Genomic DNA, 15,982 nt, shown 5'->3' on the forward strand with positions numbered 1-15,982 from the left:
GAACGTGATAACCACTACACTACGGAAACCACATGAGATGGTGCGTTCAGGGACATAGCGCATGTTTATCTGTTTGATTGTTGAAGTTCGGAATCAAAGAAAGAAACACCAACGACTGTTTCCGCCCGGTCTCGAACCGGGGACCTTTCGCTTGTTAGGCGAACGTGATAACCACTACACTACGGAAACCACATGAGACGGTGTGTTCAGGAACCATCAACGACTGTTTCCGCCCGGTCTCGAAACGGGGACCTTTCGAGTGTTAGGAGAACGTGATAACCACTACACTACGGAAACCACATGAGATGGTGCATTCAGGGACATAGCGCATGTTTATCTGTTTGATTGTTGAAGTTCGGAATCAAAGAAAGAAACACCAACGACTGTTTCCGCCGGGTCTCGAACCAGGGACCTTTCGCGTGTTAGGCGAACGTGATAACCACTACACTACGGAAACCACATGAGATGGTGCGTTCAGGGACATAGCTTATGTTTATCTGTTTGATTGTTGAAATTCGAAATCAAAGAAAGAAAGACCAACGACTGTTTCTGCCTGGTCTCGAAACGGGGACCTTCCGCGTGTGAGGCGAACGTGATAACCACTACACTACGGAAACCACATGAGATGGTGACTTCAGGGACATAGTGTATGTTTATCTGTTTGATTGCGAAGTTCGGAATCAAAGAAAAAAACACCAACGACTGTTTCCGCCCGGTCTCGAACCAGGGACCTTTCGCGTGTTAGGCGAACGTGATAACCACTACACTACGGAAACCACATGAGATGGTGCGTTCAGGGACATAGCTTATGTTTATCTGTTTGATTGTTGAAATTCGGAATCAAAGAAAGAAAGACCAACGACTGTTTCCGCCCGGTCTCGAAACGGGGACCTTCCGCGTGGAAGGCGAACGTGATAACCACTGCACTACGGAAACCACATGAGATGGTGCGTTCAGGGACATAGTGTATGTTTATCTGTTTGATTGCGAAGTTCGGAATCAAAGAAAGAAACATCAACGACTGTTTCCGCACGGTCTCAAACCGGGGACCTTTCGCGTGTGAGGCGAACATGATAACCACTACACTACGGAAACAACATGAGATGGTGCGTTCAGGGACATAGCGCATGTTTATCTGTTTGATTGTTGAAGTTCGGAATCAAAGAAAGAAACACCAACGACTGTTTCCGCCCGGTCTCGAACCGGGGACCTTTCGCTTGTTAGGCGAACGTGATAACCACTACACTACGGAAACCACATGAGACGGTGTGTTCAGGAACCATCAACGACTGTTTCCGCCCGGTCTCGAAACGGGGACCTTTCGAGTGTTAGGAGAACGTGATAACCACTACACTACGGAAACCACATGAGATGGTGCATTCAGGGACATAGCGCATGTTTATCTGTTTGATTGTTGAAGTTCGGAATCAAAGAAAGAAACACCAACGACTGTTTCCGCCGGGTCTCGAACCAGGGACCTTTCGCGTGTTAGGCGAACGTGATAACCACTACACTACGGAAACCACATGAGATGGTGCGTTCAGGGACATAGCTTATGTTTATCTGTTTGATTGTTGAAATTCGAAATCAAAGAAAGAAAGACCAACGACTGTTTCTGCCTGGTCTCGAAACGGGGACCTTCCGCGTGTGAGGCGAACGTGATAACCACTACACTACGGAAACCACATGAGATGGTGACTTCAGGGACATAGTGTATGTTTATCTGTTTGATTGCGAAGTTCGGAATCAAAGAAAAAAACACCAACGACTGTTTCCGCCCGGTCTCGAACCAGGGACCTTTCGCGTGTTAGGCGAACGTGATAACCACTACACTACGGAAACCACATGAGATGGTGCGTTCAGGGACATAGCTTATGTTTATCTGTTTGATTGTTGAAATTCGGAATCAAAGAAAGAAAGACCAACGACTGTTTCCGCCCGGTCTCGAAACGGGGACCTTCCGCGTGGAAGGCGAACGTGATAACCACTGCACTACGGAAACCACATGAGATGGTGCGTTCAGGGACATAGTGTATGTTTATCTGTTTGATTGCGAAGTTCGGAATCAAAGAAAGAAACATCAACGACTGTTTCCGCACGGTCTCAAACCGGGGACCTTTCGCGTGTGAGGCGAACATGATAACCACTACACTACGGAAACAACATGAGATGGTGCGTTCAGGGACATAGCTTATGTTTATCTGTTTGATTGTTGAAGTTCGGAATCAAAGAAAGAAACACCAACGACTGTTTCCGCCCGGTCTCGAACCGGGTACCTTTCGCGAACGTGATAACCACTACACTACGGAAACCACATGAGATGGTGCGTTCAGGGACATAGCTTATGTTTATCTGTTTGATTGCTGAAGTTCGGAATAAACAAAAAAACATCAACGACTGTTTCCGCCTGGTCTCGAACCGGGGACCTTTCGCGTGTGCGGCGAACGTGATAACCACTACACTACGGAAACCACATGAGATGGTGCGTTCAGGGACATAGCGCATGTTTATCTGTTTGATTGTTGAAGTTCGGAATCAAAGAAAGAAAGACCAACGACTGTTTCTGCCCGGTCTCGAAACGGGGACCTTCCGCGTGGAAGGCGAACGTGATAACCACTACACTACGGAAACCACATGAGATGGTGCGTTCAGGGACATAGTGTATGTTTATCTGTTTGATTGCGAAGTTCGGAATCAAAGAAAAAAACACCAACGACTGTTTCCGCCCGGTCTCGAACCGTGGACCTTTCGCGTGATAACATGTTAAGATAACATGTTTCTGCCCGGTCTCGAAACGGCGACCTTCCGCGTGGAAGGCGAACGTGATAACCACTACACTACGGAAACCACATGAGATGGTGCGTTCAGGGACATAGTGTATGTTTATCTGTTTGATTGCGAAGTTCGGAATCAAAGGAAAAAACACCAACGACTGTTTCCGCCCGGTCTCGAACCGGGGACCTTTCGCGTGTGAGGCGAACGTGATAACCACTACACTACGGAAACCACATGAGATGGTGCATTCAGGGACATAGCGCATGTTTATCTGTTTGATTGTTGAAGTTCAAAATCAAAGAAAGAAACACCAACGACTGTTTCCGCCCGGTCTCGAACCAGGGACCTTTCGCGTGTTAGGCGAACGTGATAACCACTACACTACGGAAACCACATGAGATGGTGCGTTCAGGGACATAGCTTATGTTTATCTGTTTGATTGTTGAAATTCGAAATCAAAGAAAGAAAGACCAACGACTGTTTCTGCCCGGTCTCGAAACGGGTACCTTCCGCGTTGAAGGCGAACGTGATAACCACTACACTACGGAAACCACATGAGATGGTGCGTTCAGGGACATAGTGTATGTCTATCTGTTTGATTGCGAAGTTCGGAATCAAAGAAAGAAAAATCAACGACTGTTTCCGCCCGGTCTCGAACCGGGGACCTTTCGCGTGTGAGGCGAACGTGATAACCACTACACTACGGAAACCACATGAGATGGTGCGTTCAGGGACATAGCGCATGTTTATCTGTTTGATTGTTGAAGTTCGGAATCAAAGAAAAAAACATCAACGACTGTTTCCGCCCGGTCTCGAACCGGGGACCTTTCGCATGTGAGGCGAACGTGATAACCACTACACTACGGAAACCACATGAGATGGTGCGTTCAGGGACATAGCTTATGTTTATCTGTTTGATTGTTGAAATTCGGAATCAAAGAAAGAAAGACCAACGACTGTTTCCGCCCGGTTTCGAACCGGGGACCTTCCGCGTGGAAGGCGAACGTGATAACCACTACACTACGGAAACCACATGAGATGGTGCGTTCAGGGACATAGTGTATGTTTATCTGTTTGATTGCGAAGTTCGGAATCAAAGAAAGAAACACCAACGACTGTTTCCGCCCGGTCTCGAACCGGGGACCTTTCGCGTGTTAGGCGAACGTGATAACCACTACACTACGGAAACAACATGAGATGGTGCGTTCAGGGACATAGCTTATGTTTATCTGTTTGATTGTTGAAGTTCGGAATCAAAGAAAAAAACATCAACGACTGTTTCCGCCCGGTCTCGAACCGGGGACCTTTCGCGAACGTGATAACCACTACACTACGGAAACCACATGAGACGGTGTGTTCAGGAACCATCAACGATTGTTTCCGCCTGGTCTCGAACCGGGGACCTTTCGCGTGTGCGGCGAACGTGATAACCACTACACTACGGAAACCACATGAGATGGTGCGTTCAGGGACATAGCGCATGTTTATCTGTTTGATTGTTGAAGTTCGGAATCAAAGAAAGAAAGACCAACGACTGTTTCTGCCCGGTCTCGAAACGGGGACCTTCCGCGTGGAAGGCGAACGTGATAACCACTACACTACGGAAACCACATGAGATGGTGCGTTCAGGGACATAGTGTATGTTTATCTGTTTGATTGCGAAGTTCGGAATCAAAGAAAAAAACACCAACGACTGTTTCCGCCCGGTCTCGAACCGTGGACCTTTCGCGTGATAACATGTTAAGATAACATGTTTCTGCCCGGTCTCGAAACGGCGACCTTCCGCGTGGAAGGCGAACGTGATAACCACTACACTACGGAAACCACATGAGATGGTGCGTTCAGGGACATAGTGTATGTTTATCTGTTTGATTGCGAAGTTCGGAATCAAAGGAAAAAACACCAACGACTGTTTCCGCCCGGTCTCGAACCGGGAACCTTTCGCGTGTGAGGCGAACGTGATAACCACTACACTACGGAAACCACATGAGATGGTGCATTCAGGGACATAGCGCATGTTTATCTGTTTGATTGTTGAAGTTCAAAATCAAAGAAAGAAACACCAACGACTGTTTCCGCCCGGTCTCGAACCAGGGACCTTTCGCGTGTTAGGCGAACGTGATAACCACTACACTACGGAAACCACATGAGATGGTGCGTTCAGGGACATAGCTTATGTTTATCTGTTTGATTGTTGAAATTCGAAATCAAAGAAAGAAAGACCAACGACTGTTTCTGCCCGGTCTCGAAACGGGTACCTTCCGCGTTGAAGGCGAACGTGATAACCACTACACTACGGAAACCACATGAGATGGTGCGTTCAGGGACATAGTGTATGTCTATCTGTTTGATTGCGAAGTTCGGAATCAAAGAAAGAAAAATCAACGACTGTTTCCGCCCGGTCTCGAACCGGGGACCTTTCGCGTGTGAGGCGAACGTGATAACCACTACACTACGGAAACCACATGAGATGGTGCGTTCAGGGACATAGCGCATGTTTATCTGTTTGATTGTTGAAGTTCGGAATCAAAGAAAAAAACACCAACGACTGTTTCCGCCCGGTCTCAAACCAGGGACCTTTTGTGATAACCACTACACTATGGAAACCACATGAGATGGTGCGTTCAGGGACATAGCTTATGTTTATCTGTTTGATTGTTGAATTTCGGAATCAAAGAAAAAAACATCAACGACTCTTTCCGCCGGTCTCGAACCAGGGACCTTTCGCTAACGTGATAACCACTACACTACGGAAACCACATGAGACGGTGTATTCAGGAACCATCAACGATTGTTTCCGCCCGGTCTCGAACCGGGGACCTTTCGCGTGTTAGGCGAACGTGATAACCACTACACTACGGAAACCACATGAGATGGTGCGTTCAGGGACATAGCGCATGTTTATCTGTTTGATTGTTGAAGTTCGGAATCAAAGAAGGAAAGACCAACGACTGTTTCCGCCCGGTCTCGAACCGGGGACCTTTCGCGTGTTAGGCGAACGTGATAACCACTACACTAAGGAAACCACATGAGATGGTGCGTTCAGGGACATAGCGCATGTTTATCTGTTTGATTGTTGAAGTTCGGAATCAAAGAAAGAAACACCAACGGCTGTTTCCGCCCGGTCTCGAACCGGGGACCTTTCGCTTGTAAGGCGAACGTGATAACCACTACACTACGGAAACCACAGGAGATAGTGTGTTCAGGGACATAGTTTATGTATATCTGTTTGAATGTTGAAGTTGGGAATCAAAGAAAAAAACATCAACGACTGTTTCCGCCCGGTCTCGAAACGGGGACCTTTCGCGTGTAAGGCGAACGTGATAACCACTACACTACGGAAACCACAGGAGATGGTGCGTTCAGGGACATAGTGTATGTTTATCTGTTTGATTGCTGAAGTTCGGAATAAAGAAAAAAACATCAACGACTGTTTCCGCCCGGTCTCGAACCAGGGACCTTTCGCGAACGTGATAACCACTACACTACGGAAACCACATGAGATGGTGCGTTCAGGGACATAGCGCATGTTTATCTGTTTGATTGTTGAAGAATCAAAGAAAAAAACACCAACGACTGTTTCCGCCCGGTTTCGAACCGGGGACCTTTCGCATGTTAGGCGAACGTGATAACCACTACACTACGGAAACCACATGAGATGGTGCCTTCAGGGACATAGCTTATGTTTATCTGTTTGATTGTTGAAGTTCGGAATCAAAGAAAGAAACACCAACGACTGTTTCCGCCCGGTCTCGAACCGGGGACCTTTCGCGTGTTAGGCGAACGTGATAACCACTACACTACGGAAACCACATGAGATGGTGCGTTCAGGGACATAGCTTATGTTTATCTGTTTGATTGTTGAATTTCGGAATCAAAGAAAAAAACATCAACGACTGTTTCCGCCCGGTCTCGAACCGGGGACCTTTCGCGTGTGAGGCGAACGTGATAACCACTACACTACGGAAACCACATGAGATGGTGCGTTCAGGGACATAGGGCATGTTTATCTGTTTGATTGTTGAAGTTCGGAATCAAAGAAAGAAACACCAACGACTGTTTCCGCCCGGTCTCGAACCGGGGACCTTTCGCGTGTTAGGCGAACGTGATAACCACTATACTACGGAAACAACATGAGATGGTGCGTTCAGGGACATAGCTTATGTTTATCTGTTTGATTGTTGAAGTTCGGAATCAAAGAAAGAAACACCAACGACTGTTTCCGCCCGGTCTCGAACCGGGGACCTTTCGCGAACGTGATAACCACTACACTACGGAAACCACATGAGACGGTGTGTTCAGGAACCATCAACGATTGTTTCCGCCCGGTCTCGAAACGGGGACCTTTCGAGTGTTAGGAGAACGTGATAACCACTACACTACGGAAACCACATGAGATGGTGCGTTCAGGGACATATCGCATGTTTCTCTGTTTGATTGTTGAAGTTCGGAATCAAAGAAAGAAAGACCAACGACTGTTTCCGCCCGGTCTCGAACCGGGGACCTTTCGCGTGTAAGGCGAACGTGATAACCACTACACTACGGAAACCACAGGAGATGGTGTGTTCAGGGACATAGTTTATGTATATCTGTTTGAATGTTGAAGTTGGGAATCAAAGAAAAAAACATCAACGACTGTTTCCGCCCGGTCTCGAAACGGGGACCTTTCGCGTGTAAGGCGAACGTGATAACCACTACACTACGGAAACCACAGGAGATGGTGCGTTCAGGGACATAGTGTATGTTTATCTGTTTGATTGCTGAAGTTCGGAATAAAGAAAAAAACATCAACGACTGTTTCCGCCCGGTCTCGAACCAGGGACCTTTCGCGAACGTGATAACCACTACACTACGGAAACCACATGAGATGATGCGTTCAGGGACATAGCGCATGTTTATCTGTTTGATTGTTGAAGAATCAAAGAAAAAAACAACAACGACTGTTTCCGCCCGGTTTCGAACCGGGGACCTTTCGCATGTTAGGCGAACGTGATAACCACTACACTACGGAAACCACATGAGATGGTGCCTTCAGGGACATAGCTTATGTTTATCTGTTTGATTGTTGAAGTTCGGAATCAAACAAAGAAACACCAACGACTGTTTCCGCCCGGTCTCGAACCGGGGACCTTTCGCGTGTTAGGCGAACGTGATAACCACTACACTACGGAAACCACATGAGATGGTGCGTTCAGGGACATAGCTTATGTTTATCTGTTTGATTGTTGAATTTCGGAATCAAAGAAAAAAACATCAACGACTGTTTCCGCCCGGTCTCGAAACGGGGACCTTTCGCGTGTAAGGCGAACGTGATAACCACTACACTACGGAAACCACAGGAGATGGTGCGTTCAGGGACATAGTGTATGTTTATCTGTTTGATTGCTGAAGTTCGGAATAAAGAAAAAAACATCAACGACTGTTTCCACCCGGTCTCGAACCGGGGACCTTTCGCGTGTGAGGCGAACGTGATAACCACTACACTACGGAAACCACATGAGATGGTGCGTTCAGGGACATAGCTTATGTTTATCTGTTTGATTGTTGAAGTTCGGAATCAAAGAAAGAAACACCAACGACTGTTTCCGCCCGGTCTCGAACCGGGGACCTTTTGCGAACGTGATAACCACTACACTACGGAAACCACATGAGACGGTGTGTTCAGGAACCATCAACGATTGTTTCCGCCCGGTCTCGAAACGGGGACCTTTCGCGTGTTAGGCGAACGTGATAACCACTACACTACGGAAACCACATGAGATGGCGCGTTCAGGGACATAGCGCATGTTTATCTGTTTGATTGTTGAAGAATCAAAGAAAAAAACATCAACGACTGTTTCCGCCCGGTCTCGAACCGGGGACCTTTCGCGTGTGAGGCGAACGTGATAACCACTACACTACGGAAACCACATGAGATGGTGCGTTCAGGGACATGGGGCATGTTTATCTGTTTGATTGTTGAAGTTCGGAATCAAAGAAAGAAACACCAACGACTGTTTCCGCCCGGTCTCGAACCGGGGACCTTTCGCGTGTTAGGCGAACGTGATAACCACTACACTACGGAAACAACATGAGATGGTGCGTTCAGGGACATAGCTTATGTTTATCTGTTTGATTGTTGAAGTTCGGAATCAAAGAAAGAAACACCAACGACTGTTTCCGAACCGGGGACCTTTCGCGAACGTGATAACCACTACACTACGGAAACCACATGAGACGGTGTGTTCAGGAACCATCAACGATTGTTTCCGCCCGGTCTCGAAACGGGGACCTTTCGAGTGTTAGGAGAACGTGATAACCACTACACTACGGAAACCACATGAGATGGTGCGTTCAGGGACATATCGCATGTTTCTCTGTTTGATTGTTGAAGTTCGGAATCAAAGAAAGAAAGACCAACGACTGTTTCCGCCCGGTCTCGAACCGGGGACCTTTCGCTTGTAAGGCGAACGTGATAACCACTACACTACGGAAACCACATGAGATGGTGCGTTCAGGGACATAGCTTATGTTTATCTGTTTGATTGTTGAATTTCGGAATCAAAGAAAAAAACATCAACGACTGTTTCCGCCCCGTCTCGAACCGGGGACCTTTCGCGTGTGAGGCGAACGTGATAACCACTACACTACGGAAACCACATGAGATGGTGCGTTCAGGGACATAGGGCATGTTTATCTGTTTGATTGTTGAAGTTCGGAATCAAAGAAAGAAACACCAACGACTGTTTCCGCCCGGTCTCGAACCGGGGACCTTTCGCGTGTTAGGCGAACGTGATAACCACTATACTACGGAAACAACATGAGATGGTGCGTTCAGGGACATAGCTTATGTTTATCTGTTTGATTGTTGAAGTTCGGAATCAAAGAAAGAAACACCAACGACTGTTTCCGCCCGGTCTCGAACCGGGGACCTTTCGCGAACGTGATAACCACTACACTACGGAAACCACATGAGACGGTGTGTTCAGGAACGATCAACGATTGTTTCCGCCCGGTCTCGAAACGGGGACCTTTCGAGTGTTAGGAGAACGTGATAACCACTACACTACGGAAACCACATGAGATGGTGCGTTCAGGGACATATCGCATGTTTCTCTGTTTGATTGTTGAAGTTCGGAATCAAAGAAAGAAAGACCAACGACTGTTTCCGCCCGGTCTCGAACCGGGGACCTTTCGCGTGTAAGGCGAACGTGATAACCACTACACTACGGAAACCACAGGAGATGGTGTGTTCAGGGACATAGTTTATGTATATCTGTTTGAATGTTGAAGTTGGGAATCAAAGAAAAAAACATCAACGACTGTTTCCGCCCGGTCTCGAAACGGGGACCTTTCGCGTGTAAGGCGAACGTGATAACCACTACACTACGGAAACCACAGGAGATGGTGCGTTCAGGGACATAGTGTATGTTTATCTGTTTGATTGCTGAAGTTCGGAATAAAGAAAAAAACATCAACGACTGTTTCCGCCCGGTCTCGAACCAGGGACCTTTCGCGAACGTGATAACCACTACACTACGGAAACAACATGAGATGATGCGTTCAGGGACATAGCGCATGTTTATCTGTTTGATTGTTGAAGAATCAAAGAAAAAAACAACAACGACTGTTTCCGCCCGGTTTCGAACCGGGGACCTTTCGCATGTTAGGCGAACGTGATAACCACTACACTACGGAAACCACATGAGATGGTGCTTTCAGGGACATAGCTTATGTTTATCTGTTTGATTGTTGAAGTTCGGAATCCAACAAAGAAACACCAACGACTGTTTCCGCCCGGTCTCGAACCGGGGACCTTTCGCGTGTTAGGCGAACGTGATAACCACTACACTACGGAAACCACATGAGATGGTGCGTTCAGGGACATAGCTTATGTTTATCTGTTTGATTGTTGAATTTCGGAATCAAAGAAAAAAACATCAACGACTGTTTCCGCCCGGTCTCGAAACGGGGACCTTTCGCGTGTAAGGCGAACGTGATAACCACTACACTACGGAAACCACAGGAGATGGTGTGTTCAGGAACCATCAACGATTGTTTCCGCCCGGTCTCGAAACGGGGACCTTTCGAGTGTTAGGAGAACGTGATAACCACTACACTACGGAAACCACATGAGATCGTGCGTTCAGTGACATATCGCATGTTTCTCTGTTTGATTGTTGAAGTTCGGAATCAAAGAAAGAAAGACCAACGACTGTTTCCGCCCGGTCTCGAACCGGGGACCTTTCGCGAACGTGATAACCACTACACTACGGAAACCACATGAGACGGTGTGTTCAGGAACCATCAACGATTGTTTCCGCCCGGTCTCGAAACGGGGACCTTTCGAGTGTTAGGAGAACGTGATAACCACTACACTACGGAAACCACATGAGATGGTGCGTTCAGGGACATATCGCATGTTTCTCTGTTTGATTGTTGAAGTTCGGAATCAAAGAAAGAAAGACCAACGACTGTTTCCGCCCGGTCTCGAAACGGGGACCTTTCGCGTGTAAGGCGAACGTGATAACCACTACACTATGGAAACCACAGGAGATGGTGCGTTCAGGGACATAGTGTATGTTTATCTGTTTGATTGCTGAAGTTCGGAATAAAGAAAAAAACATCAACGACTGTTTCCACCCGGTCTCGAACCGGGGACCTTTCGCGTGTGAGGCGAACGTGATAACCACTACACTACGGAAACCACATGAGATGGTGCGTTCAGGGACATAGGGCATGTTTATCTGTTTGATTGTTGAAGTTCGGAATCAAAGAAAGAAACACCAACGACTGTTTCCGCCCGGTCTCGAACCGGGGACCTTTCGCGTGTTAGGCGAACGTGATAACCACTACACTACGGAAACAACATGAAATGGTGCGTTCAGGGACATAGCTTATGTTTATCTGTTTGATTGTTGAAGTTCGGAATCAAAGAAAGAAACACCAACGACTGTTTCCGCCCGGTCTCGAACCGGGGACCTTTTGCGAACGTGATAACCACTACACTACGGAAACCACATGAGATAGTGCGTTCAGGGACATAGCGCATGTTTATCTGTTTGATTGTTGAAGAATCAAAGAAAAAAACACCAACGACTGTTTCCGCCCGGTTTCGAATCGGGGACCTTTCGCATGTTAGGCGAACGTGATAACCACTACACTAAGGAAACAACATGAGATGGTGTCTTCAGGGACATAGCTTATGTTTATCTGTTTGATTGTTGAAGTTCGGAATCAAAGAAAGAAACACCAAGGACTATTTCCGCCCGGTCTCGAACCGGGGACCTTTCGCGTGTTAGGCGAACGTGATAACCACTACACTACGGAAACCACATGAGATGGTGCGTTCAGGGACATAGCTTATGTTTATCTGTTTGATTGTTGAATTTCGGAATCAAAGAAAAAAACATCAACGACTGTTTCCGCCCGGTCTCGAACCGGGGACCTTTCGCGTGTGAGGCGAACGTGATAACCACTACACTACGGAAACCACATGAGATGGTGCGTTCAGGGACATAGGGCATGTTTATCTGTTTGATTGTTGAAGTTCGGAATCAAAGAAAGAAACACCAACGACTGTTTCCGCCCGGTCTCGAACCGGGGACCTTTCGCGTGTTAGGCGAACGTGATAACCACTACACTACGGAAACAACATGAGATGGTGCGTTCAGGGACATAGCTTATGTTTATCTGTTTGATTGTTGAAGTTCGGAATCAAAGAAAGAAACACCAACGACTGTTTCCGCCCGGTCTCGAACCGGGGACCTTTCGCGAACGTGATAACCACTACACTACGGAAACCACATGAGACGGTGTGTTCAGGAACCATCAACGATTGTTTCCGCCCGGTCTCGAAACGGGGACCTTTCGAGTGTTAGGAGAACGTGATAACCACTACACTACGGAAACCACATGAGATGGTGCGTTCAGGGACATATCGCATGTTTCTCTGTTTGATTGTTGAAGTTCGGAATCAAAGAAAGAAAGACCAACGACTGTTTCCGCCCGGTCTCGAACCGGGGACCTTTCGCGTGTAGGGTGAACGTGATAACCACTACACTACGGAAACCACAGGAGATGGTGTGTTCAGGGACATAGTTTATGTATATCTGTTTCAATGTTGAAGTTGGGAATCAAAGAAAGAAACATCAACGACTGTTTCCGCCCGGTCTCTAACCGGGGACCTTTCGCGTGTGAGGCGAACGTGATAACCACTACACTACGGAAACCACATGAGATGGTGCGTTCAGGGACATAGCGCATGTTTATCTGTTTGATTGTTGAAGTTCGGAATCAAAGAAAGAAACACCAACGACTGTTTCCGCCCGGTCTCGAACCGGGGACCTTTCGCTTGTTAGGCGAACGTGATAACCACTACACTACGGAAACCACATGAGACGGTGTGTTCAGGAACCATCAACGACTGTTTCCGCCCGGTCTCGAAACGGGGACCTTTCGAGTGTTAGGAGAACGTGATAACCACTACACTACGGAAACCACATGAGATGGTGCATTCAGGGACATAGCGCATGTTTATCTGTTTGATTGTTGAAGTTCGGAATCAAAGAAAGAAACACCAACGACTGTTTCCGCCGGGTCTCGAACCAGGGACCTTTCGCGTGTTAGGCGAACGTGATAACCACTACACTACGGAAACCACATGAGATGGTGCGTTCAGGGACATAGCTTATGTTTATCTGTTTGATTGTTGAAATTCGAAATCAAAGAAAGAAAGACCAACGACTGTTTCTGCCTGGTCTCGAAACGGGGACCTTCCGCGTGTGAGGCGAACGTGATAACCACTACACTACGGAAACCACATGAGATGGTGCGTTCAGGGACATAGTGTATGTTTATCTGTTTGATTGCGAAGTTCGGAATCAAAGAAAAAAACACCAACGACTGTTTCCGCCCGGTCTCGAACCAGGGACCTTTCGCGTGTTAGGCGAACGTGATAACCACTACACTACGGAAACCACATGAGATGGTGCGTTCAGGGACATAGCTTATGTTTATCTGTTTGATTGTTGAAATTCGGAATCAAAGAAAGAAAGACCAACGACTGTTTCCGCCCGGTCTCGAAACGGGGACCTTCCGCGTGGAAGGCGAACGTGATAACCACTGCACTACGGAAACCACATGAGATGGTGCGTTCAGGGACATAGTGTATGTTTATCTGTTTGATTGCAAAGTTCGGAATCAAAGAAAGAAACATCAACGACTGTTTCCGCACGGTCTCGAACCGGGGACCTTTCGCGTGTGAGGCGAACATGATAACCACTACACTACGGAAACCACATGAGATGGTGCGTTCAGGGACATAGCTTATGTTTATCTGTTTGATTGTTGAATTTCGGAATCAAAGAAAAAAACATCAACGACTGTTTCCGCCCGGTCTCGAAACGGGGACCTTCCGCGTGTAAGGCAAACGTGATAACCACTACACTACGGAAACAACATGAGATGGTGCGTTCAGGGACATAGCTTATGTTTATCTGTTTGATTGTTGAAGTTCGGAATCAAAGAAAGAAACACCAAAGACTGTTTCCGCCCGGTCTCGAACCGGGGACCTTTCGCGAACGTGATAACCACTACACTACGGAAACCACATGAGATGGTGCGTTCAGGGACATAGCTTATGTTTATCTGTTTGATTGCTGAAGTTCGGAATAAACAAAAAAACATCAACGACTGTTTCCGCCTGGTCTCGAACCGGGGACCTTTCGCGTGTGCGGCGAACGTGATAACCACTACACTACGGAAACCACATGAGATGGTGCGTTCAGGGACATAGCGCATGTTTTTCTGTTTGATTGTTGAAGTTCGGAATCAAAGAAAGAAACACCAACGACTGTTTCCGCCCGGTCTCGAAACGGGGACCTTTCGCGTGTAAGGCGAACGTGATAACCACTACACTACGGAAACCACAGGAGATGGTGCGTTCAGGGACATAGCTTATGTTTATCTGTTTGATTGTTGAAGTTCGGAATAAAGAAAAAAACATCAACGACTGTTTCCGCCCGGTCTCGAACCGGGGACCTTTCGCGTGTGAGGCGAACGTGATAACCACTACACTACGGAAACCACATGAGATGGTGCATTCAGGGACAAAGGGCATGTTTATCTGTTTGATTGTTGAAGTTCGGAATCAAAGAAAGAAACACCAACGACTGTTTCCGCCCGGTCTCGAACCGGGGACCTTTCGCGTGTTAGGCGAACGTGATAACCACTACACTACGGAAACAACATGAGATGGTGCGTTCAGGGACATAGCTTATGTTTATCTGTTTGATTGTTGAAGTTCGGAATCAAAGAAAGAAACACCAACGACTGTTTCCGCCCGGTCTCGAACCGGGGACCTTTCGCGAACGTGATAACCACTACACTACGGAAACCACATGAGACGGTGTGTTCAGGAACCATCAACGATTGTTTCCGCCCGGTCTCGAAACGGGGACCTTTCGAGTGTTAGGAGAACGTGATAACCACTACACTACGGAAACCACATGAGATGGTGCGTTCAGGGACATATCGCATGTTTCTCTGTTTGATTGTTGAAGTTCGGAATCAAAGAAAGAAAGACCAACGACTGTTTCCGCCCGGTCTCGAACCGGGGACCTTTCGCGTGTAAGGCGAACGTGATAACCACTACACTACGGAAACCACAGGAGATGGTGTGTTCAGGGACATAGTTTATGTATATCTGTTTGAATGTTGAAGTTGGGAATCAAAGAAAAAAACATCAACGACTGTTTCCGCCCGGTCTCGAACCAGGGACCTTTCGCGAACGTGATAACCACTACACTACGGAAACCACATGAGATGTTGCGTTCAGGGACATAGCGCATGTTTATCTGTTTGATTGTTGAAGAATCAAAGAAAAAAACAACAACGACTGTTTCCGCCCGGTTTCGAACCAGGGACCTTTCGCATGTTAGGCGAACGTGATAACCACTACACTACGGAAACCACATGAGTTGGTGCCTTCAGGGACATAGCTTATGTTTATCTGTTTGATTGTTGAAGTTCGGAATCAAACAAAGAAACACCAACGACTGTTTCCGCCCGGTCTCGAACCGGGGACCTTTCGCGTGTTAGGCGAACGTGATAACCACTACACTACGGAAACCACATGAGATGGTGCGTTCAGGGACATAGCTTATGTTTATCTGTTTGATTGTTGAATTTCGGAATCAAAGAAAAAAACATCAACGACTGTTTCCGC

General features: G+C 47.2%; 42 non-coding genes across 42 annotated transcripts; all 42 read right to left on the reverse strand.

Moving 5' to 3' along the window:
* Positions 1-116: 116 nt before the first annotated feature.
* Positions 117-189, reverse strand: trnav-aac (transfer RNA valine (anticodon AAC)). The gene has a single exon. It is a non-coding gene; the product is annotated as a tRNA-Val (tRNA).
* Positions 190-863: 674 nt separating this feature from the next.
* trnag-ucc (transfer RNA glycine (anticodon UCC)) lies at positions 864-936 on the reverse strand. The gene has a single exon. It is a non-coding gene; the product is annotated as a tRNA-Gly (tRNA).
* A 246-nt stretch (positions 937-1,182) lies between these two features.
* Positions 1,183-1,255, reverse strand: trnav-aac (transfer RNA valine (anticodon AAC)). Its single transcript has one exon. It is a non-coding gene; the product is annotated as a tRNA-Val (tRNA).
* Positions 1,256-1,929: 674 nt separating this feature from the next.
* On the reverse strand, positions 1,930-2,002 carry trnag-ucc (transfer RNA glycine (anticodon UCC)). Its single transcript has one exon. It is a non-coding gene; the product is annotated as a tRNA-Gly (tRNA).
* Positions 2,003-2,558: 556 nt separating this feature from the next.
* Positions 2,559-2,631, reverse strand: trnag-ucc (transfer RNA glycine (anticodon UCC)). Its single transcript has one exon. It is a non-coding gene; the product is annotated as a tRNA-Gly (tRNA).
* A 302-nt stretch (positions 2,632-2,933) lies between these two features.
* Positions 2,934-3,006, reverse strand: trnav-cac (transfer RNA valine (anticodon CAC)). The gene has a single exon. It is a non-coding gene; the product is annotated as a tRNA-Val (tRNA).
* A 406-nt stretch (positions 3,007-3,412) lies between these two features.
* Positions 3,413-3,485, reverse strand: trnav-cac (transfer RNA valine (anticodon CAC)). The gene has a single exon. It is a non-coding gene; the product is annotated as a tRNA-Val (tRNA).
* Positions 3,486-3,572: 87 nt separating this feature from the next.
* On the reverse strand, positions 3,573-3,645 carry trnav-cac (transfer RNA valine (anticodon CAC)). The gene has a single exon. It is a non-coding gene; the product is annotated as a tRNA-Val (tRNA).
* An 87-nt stretch (positions 3,646-3,732) lies between these two features.
* Positions 3,733-3,805, reverse strand: trnag-ucc (transfer RNA glycine (anticodon UCC)). The gene has a single exon. It is a non-coding gene; the product is annotated as a tRNA-Gly (tRNA).
* Positions 3,806-3,891: 86 nt separating this feature from the next.
* trnav-aac (transfer RNA valine (anticodon AAC)) lies at positions 3,892-3,964 on the reverse strand. The gene has a single exon. It is a non-coding gene; the product is annotated as a tRNA-Val (tRNA).
* A 346-nt stretch (positions 3,965-4,310) lies between these two features.
* Positions 4,311-4,383, reverse strand: trnag-ucc (transfer RNA glycine (anticodon UCC)). Its single transcript has one exon. It is a non-coding gene; the product is annotated as a tRNA-Gly (tRNA).
* Positions 4,384-5,164: 781 nt separating this feature from the next.
* Positions 5,165-5,237, reverse strand: trnav-cac (transfer RNA valine (anticodon CAC)). The gene has a single exon. It is a non-coding gene; the product is annotated as a tRNA-Val (tRNA).
* A 330-nt stretch (positions 5,238-5,567) lies between these two features.
* Positions 5,568-5,640, reverse strand: trnav-aac (transfer RNA valine (anticodon AAC)). The gene has a single exon. It is a non-coding gene; the product is annotated as a tRNA-Val (tRNA).
* Positions 5,641-5,887: 247 nt separating this feature from the next.
* On the reverse strand, positions 5,888-5,960 carry trnav-uac (transfer RNA valine (anticodon UAC)). Its single transcript has one exon. It is a non-coding gene; the product is annotated as a tRNA-Val (tRNA).
* Positions 5,961-6,047: 87 nt separating this feature from the next.
* Positions 6,048-6,120, reverse strand: trnav-uac (transfer RNA valine (anticodon UAC)). Its single transcript has one exon. It is a non-coding gene; the product is annotated as a tRNA-Val (tRNA).
* A 232-nt stretch (positions 6,121-6,352) lies between these two features.
* trnav-aac (transfer RNA valine (anticodon AAC)) lies at positions 6,353-6,425 on the reverse strand. The gene has a single exon. It is a non-coding gene; the product is annotated as a tRNA-Val (tRNA).
* Positions 6,426-6,512: 87 nt separating this feature from the next.
* Positions 6,513-6,585, reverse strand: trnav-aac (transfer RNA valine (anticodon AAC)). Its single transcript has one exon. It is a non-coding gene; the product is annotated as a tRNA-Val (tRNA).
* An 87-nt stretch (positions 6,586-6,672) lies between these two features.
* Positions 6,673-6,745, reverse strand: trnav-cac (transfer RNA valine (anticodon CAC)). The gene has a single exon. It is a non-coding gene; the product is annotated as a tRNA-Val (tRNA).
* A 506-nt stretch (positions 6,746-7,251) lies between these two features.
* Positions 7,252-7,324, reverse strand: trnav-uac (transfer RNA valine (anticodon UAC)). Its single transcript has one exon. It is a non-coding gene; the product is annotated as a tRNA-Val (tRNA).
* Positions 7,325-7,411: 87 nt separating this feature from the next.
* Positions 7,412-7,484, reverse strand: trnav-uac (transfer RNA valine (anticodon UAC)). Its single transcript has one exon. It is a non-coding gene; the product is annotated as a tRNA-Val (tRNA).
* Positions 7,485-7,716: 232 nt separating this feature from the next.
* Positions 7,717-7,789, reverse strand: trnav-aac (transfer RNA valine (anticodon AAC)). The gene has a single exon. It is a non-coding gene; the product is annotated as a tRNA-Val (tRNA).
* Positions 7,790-7,876: 87 nt separating this feature from the next.
* On the reverse strand, positions 7,877-7,949 carry trnav-aac (transfer RNA valine (anticodon AAC)). The gene has a single exon. It is a non-coding gene; the product is annotated as a tRNA-Val (tRNA).
* Positions 7,950-8,036: 87 nt separating this feature from the next.
* On the reverse strand, positions 8,037-8,109 carry trnav-uac (transfer RNA valine (anticodon UAC)). The gene has a single exon. It is a non-coding gene; the product is annotated as a tRNA-Val (tRNA).
* A 500-nt stretch (positions 8,110-8,609) lies between these two features.
* On the reverse strand, positions 8,610-8,682 carry trnav-cac (transfer RNA valine (anticodon CAC)). Its single transcript has one exon. It is a non-coding gene; the product is annotated as a tRNA-Val (tRNA).
* An 87-nt stretch (positions 8,683-8,769) lies between these two features.
* On the reverse strand, positions 8,770-8,842 carry trnav-aac (transfer RNA valine (anticodon AAC)). The gene has a single exon. It is a non-coding gene; the product is annotated as a tRNA-Val (tRNA).
* Positions 8,843-9,178: 336 nt separating this feature from the next.
* On the reverse strand, positions 9,179-9,251 carry trnav-uac (transfer RNA valine (anticodon UAC)). The gene has a single exon. It is a non-coding gene; the product is annotated as a tRNA-Val (tRNA).
* A 666-nt stretch (positions 9,252-9,917) lies between these two features.
* Positions 9,918-9,990, reverse strand: trnav-uac (transfer RNA valine (anticodon UAC)). Its single transcript has one exon. It is a non-coding gene; the product is annotated as a tRNA-Val (tRNA).
* Positions 9,991-10,077: 87 nt separating this feature from the next.
* Positions 10,078-10,150, reverse strand: trnav-uac (transfer RNA valine (anticodon UAC)). Its single transcript has one exon. It is a non-coding gene; the product is annotated as a tRNA-Val (tRNA).
* Positions 10,151-10,382: 232 nt separating this feature from the next.
* trnav-aac (transfer RNA valine (anticodon AAC)) lies at positions 10,383-10,455 on the reverse strand. The gene has a single exon. It is a non-coding gene; the product is annotated as a tRNA-Val (tRNA).
* An 87-nt stretch (positions 10,456-10,542) lies between these two features.
* Positions 10,543-10,615, reverse strand: trnav-aac (transfer RNA valine (anticodon AAC)). Its single transcript has one exon. It is a non-coding gene; the product is annotated as a tRNA-Val (tRNA).
* An 87-nt stretch (positions 10,616-10,702) lies between these two features.
* Positions 10,703-10,775, reverse strand: trnav-uac (transfer RNA valine (anticodon UAC)). Its single transcript has one exon. It is a non-coding gene; the product is annotated as a tRNA-Val (tRNA).
* Positions 10,776-11,548: 773 nt separating this feature from the next.
* On the reverse strand, positions 11,549-11,621 carry trnav-aac (transfer RNA valine (anticodon AAC)). Its single transcript has one exon. It is a non-coding gene; the product is annotated as a tRNA-Val (tRNA).
* A 553-nt stretch (positions 11,622-12,174) lies between these two features.
* Positions 12,175-12,247, reverse strand: trnav-cac (transfer RNA valine (anticodon CAC)). The gene has a single exon. It is a non-coding gene; the product is annotated as a tRNA-Val (tRNA).
* Positions 12,248-12,334: 87 nt separating this feature from the next.
* Positions 12,335-12,407, reverse strand: trnav-aac (transfer RNA valine (anticodon AAC)). Its single transcript has one exon. It is a non-coding gene; the product is annotated as a tRNA-Val (tRNA).
* A 666-nt stretch (positions 12,408-13,073) lies between these two features.
* Positions 13,074-13,146, reverse strand: trnav-aac (transfer RNA valine (anticodon AAC)). The gene has a single exon. It is a non-coding gene; the product is annotated as a tRNA-Val (tRNA).
* A 674-nt stretch (positions 13,147-13,820) lies between these two features.
* trnag-ucc (transfer RNA glycine (anticodon UCC)) lies at positions 13,821-13,893 on the reverse strand. The gene has a single exon. It is a non-coding gene; the product is annotated as a tRNA-Gly (tRNA).
* A 716-nt stretch (positions 13,894-14,609) lies between these two features.
* trnav-uac (transfer RNA valine (anticodon UAC)) lies at positions 14,610-14,682 on the reverse strand. The gene has a single exon. It is a non-coding gene; the product is annotated as a tRNA-Val (tRNA).
* Positions 14,683-14,768: 86 nt separating this feature from the next.
* On the reverse strand, positions 14,769-14,841 carry trnav-cac (transfer RNA valine (anticodon CAC)). The gene has a single exon. It is a non-coding gene; the product is annotated as a tRNA-Val (tRNA).
* Positions 14,842-14,928: 87 nt separating this feature from the next.
* trnav-aac (transfer RNA valine (anticodon AAC)) lies at positions 14,929-15,001 on the reverse strand. The gene has a single exon. It is a non-coding gene; the product is annotated as a tRNA-Val (tRNA).
* A 346-nt stretch (positions 15,002-15,347) lies between these two features.
* On the reverse strand, positions 15,348-15,420 carry trnav-uac (transfer RNA valine (anticodon UAC)). The gene has a single exon. It is a non-coding gene; the product is annotated as a tRNA-Val (tRNA).
* A 233-nt stretch (positions 15,421-15,653) lies between these two features.
* On the reverse strand, positions 15,654-15,726 carry trnav-aac (transfer RNA valine (anticodon AAC)). Its single transcript has one exon. It is a non-coding gene; the product is annotated as a tRNA-Val (tRNA).
* Positions 15,727-15,813: 87 nt separating this feature from the next.
* Positions 15,814-15,886, reverse strand: trnav-aac (transfer RNA valine (anticodon AAC)). Its single transcript has one exon. It is a non-coding gene; the product is annotated as a tRNA-Val (tRNA).
* Positions 15,887-15,982: the final 96 nt, after the last annotated feature.

This window comes from Gasterosteus aculeatus, chromosome Y (assembly GCF_964276395.1).
Source record: "Gasterosteus aculeatus chromosome Y, fGasAcu3.hap1.1, whole genome shotgun sequence".
NCBI lineage: Eukaryota > Metazoa > Chordata > Actinopteri > Perciformes > Gasterosteidae > Gasterosteus > Gasterosteus aculeatus.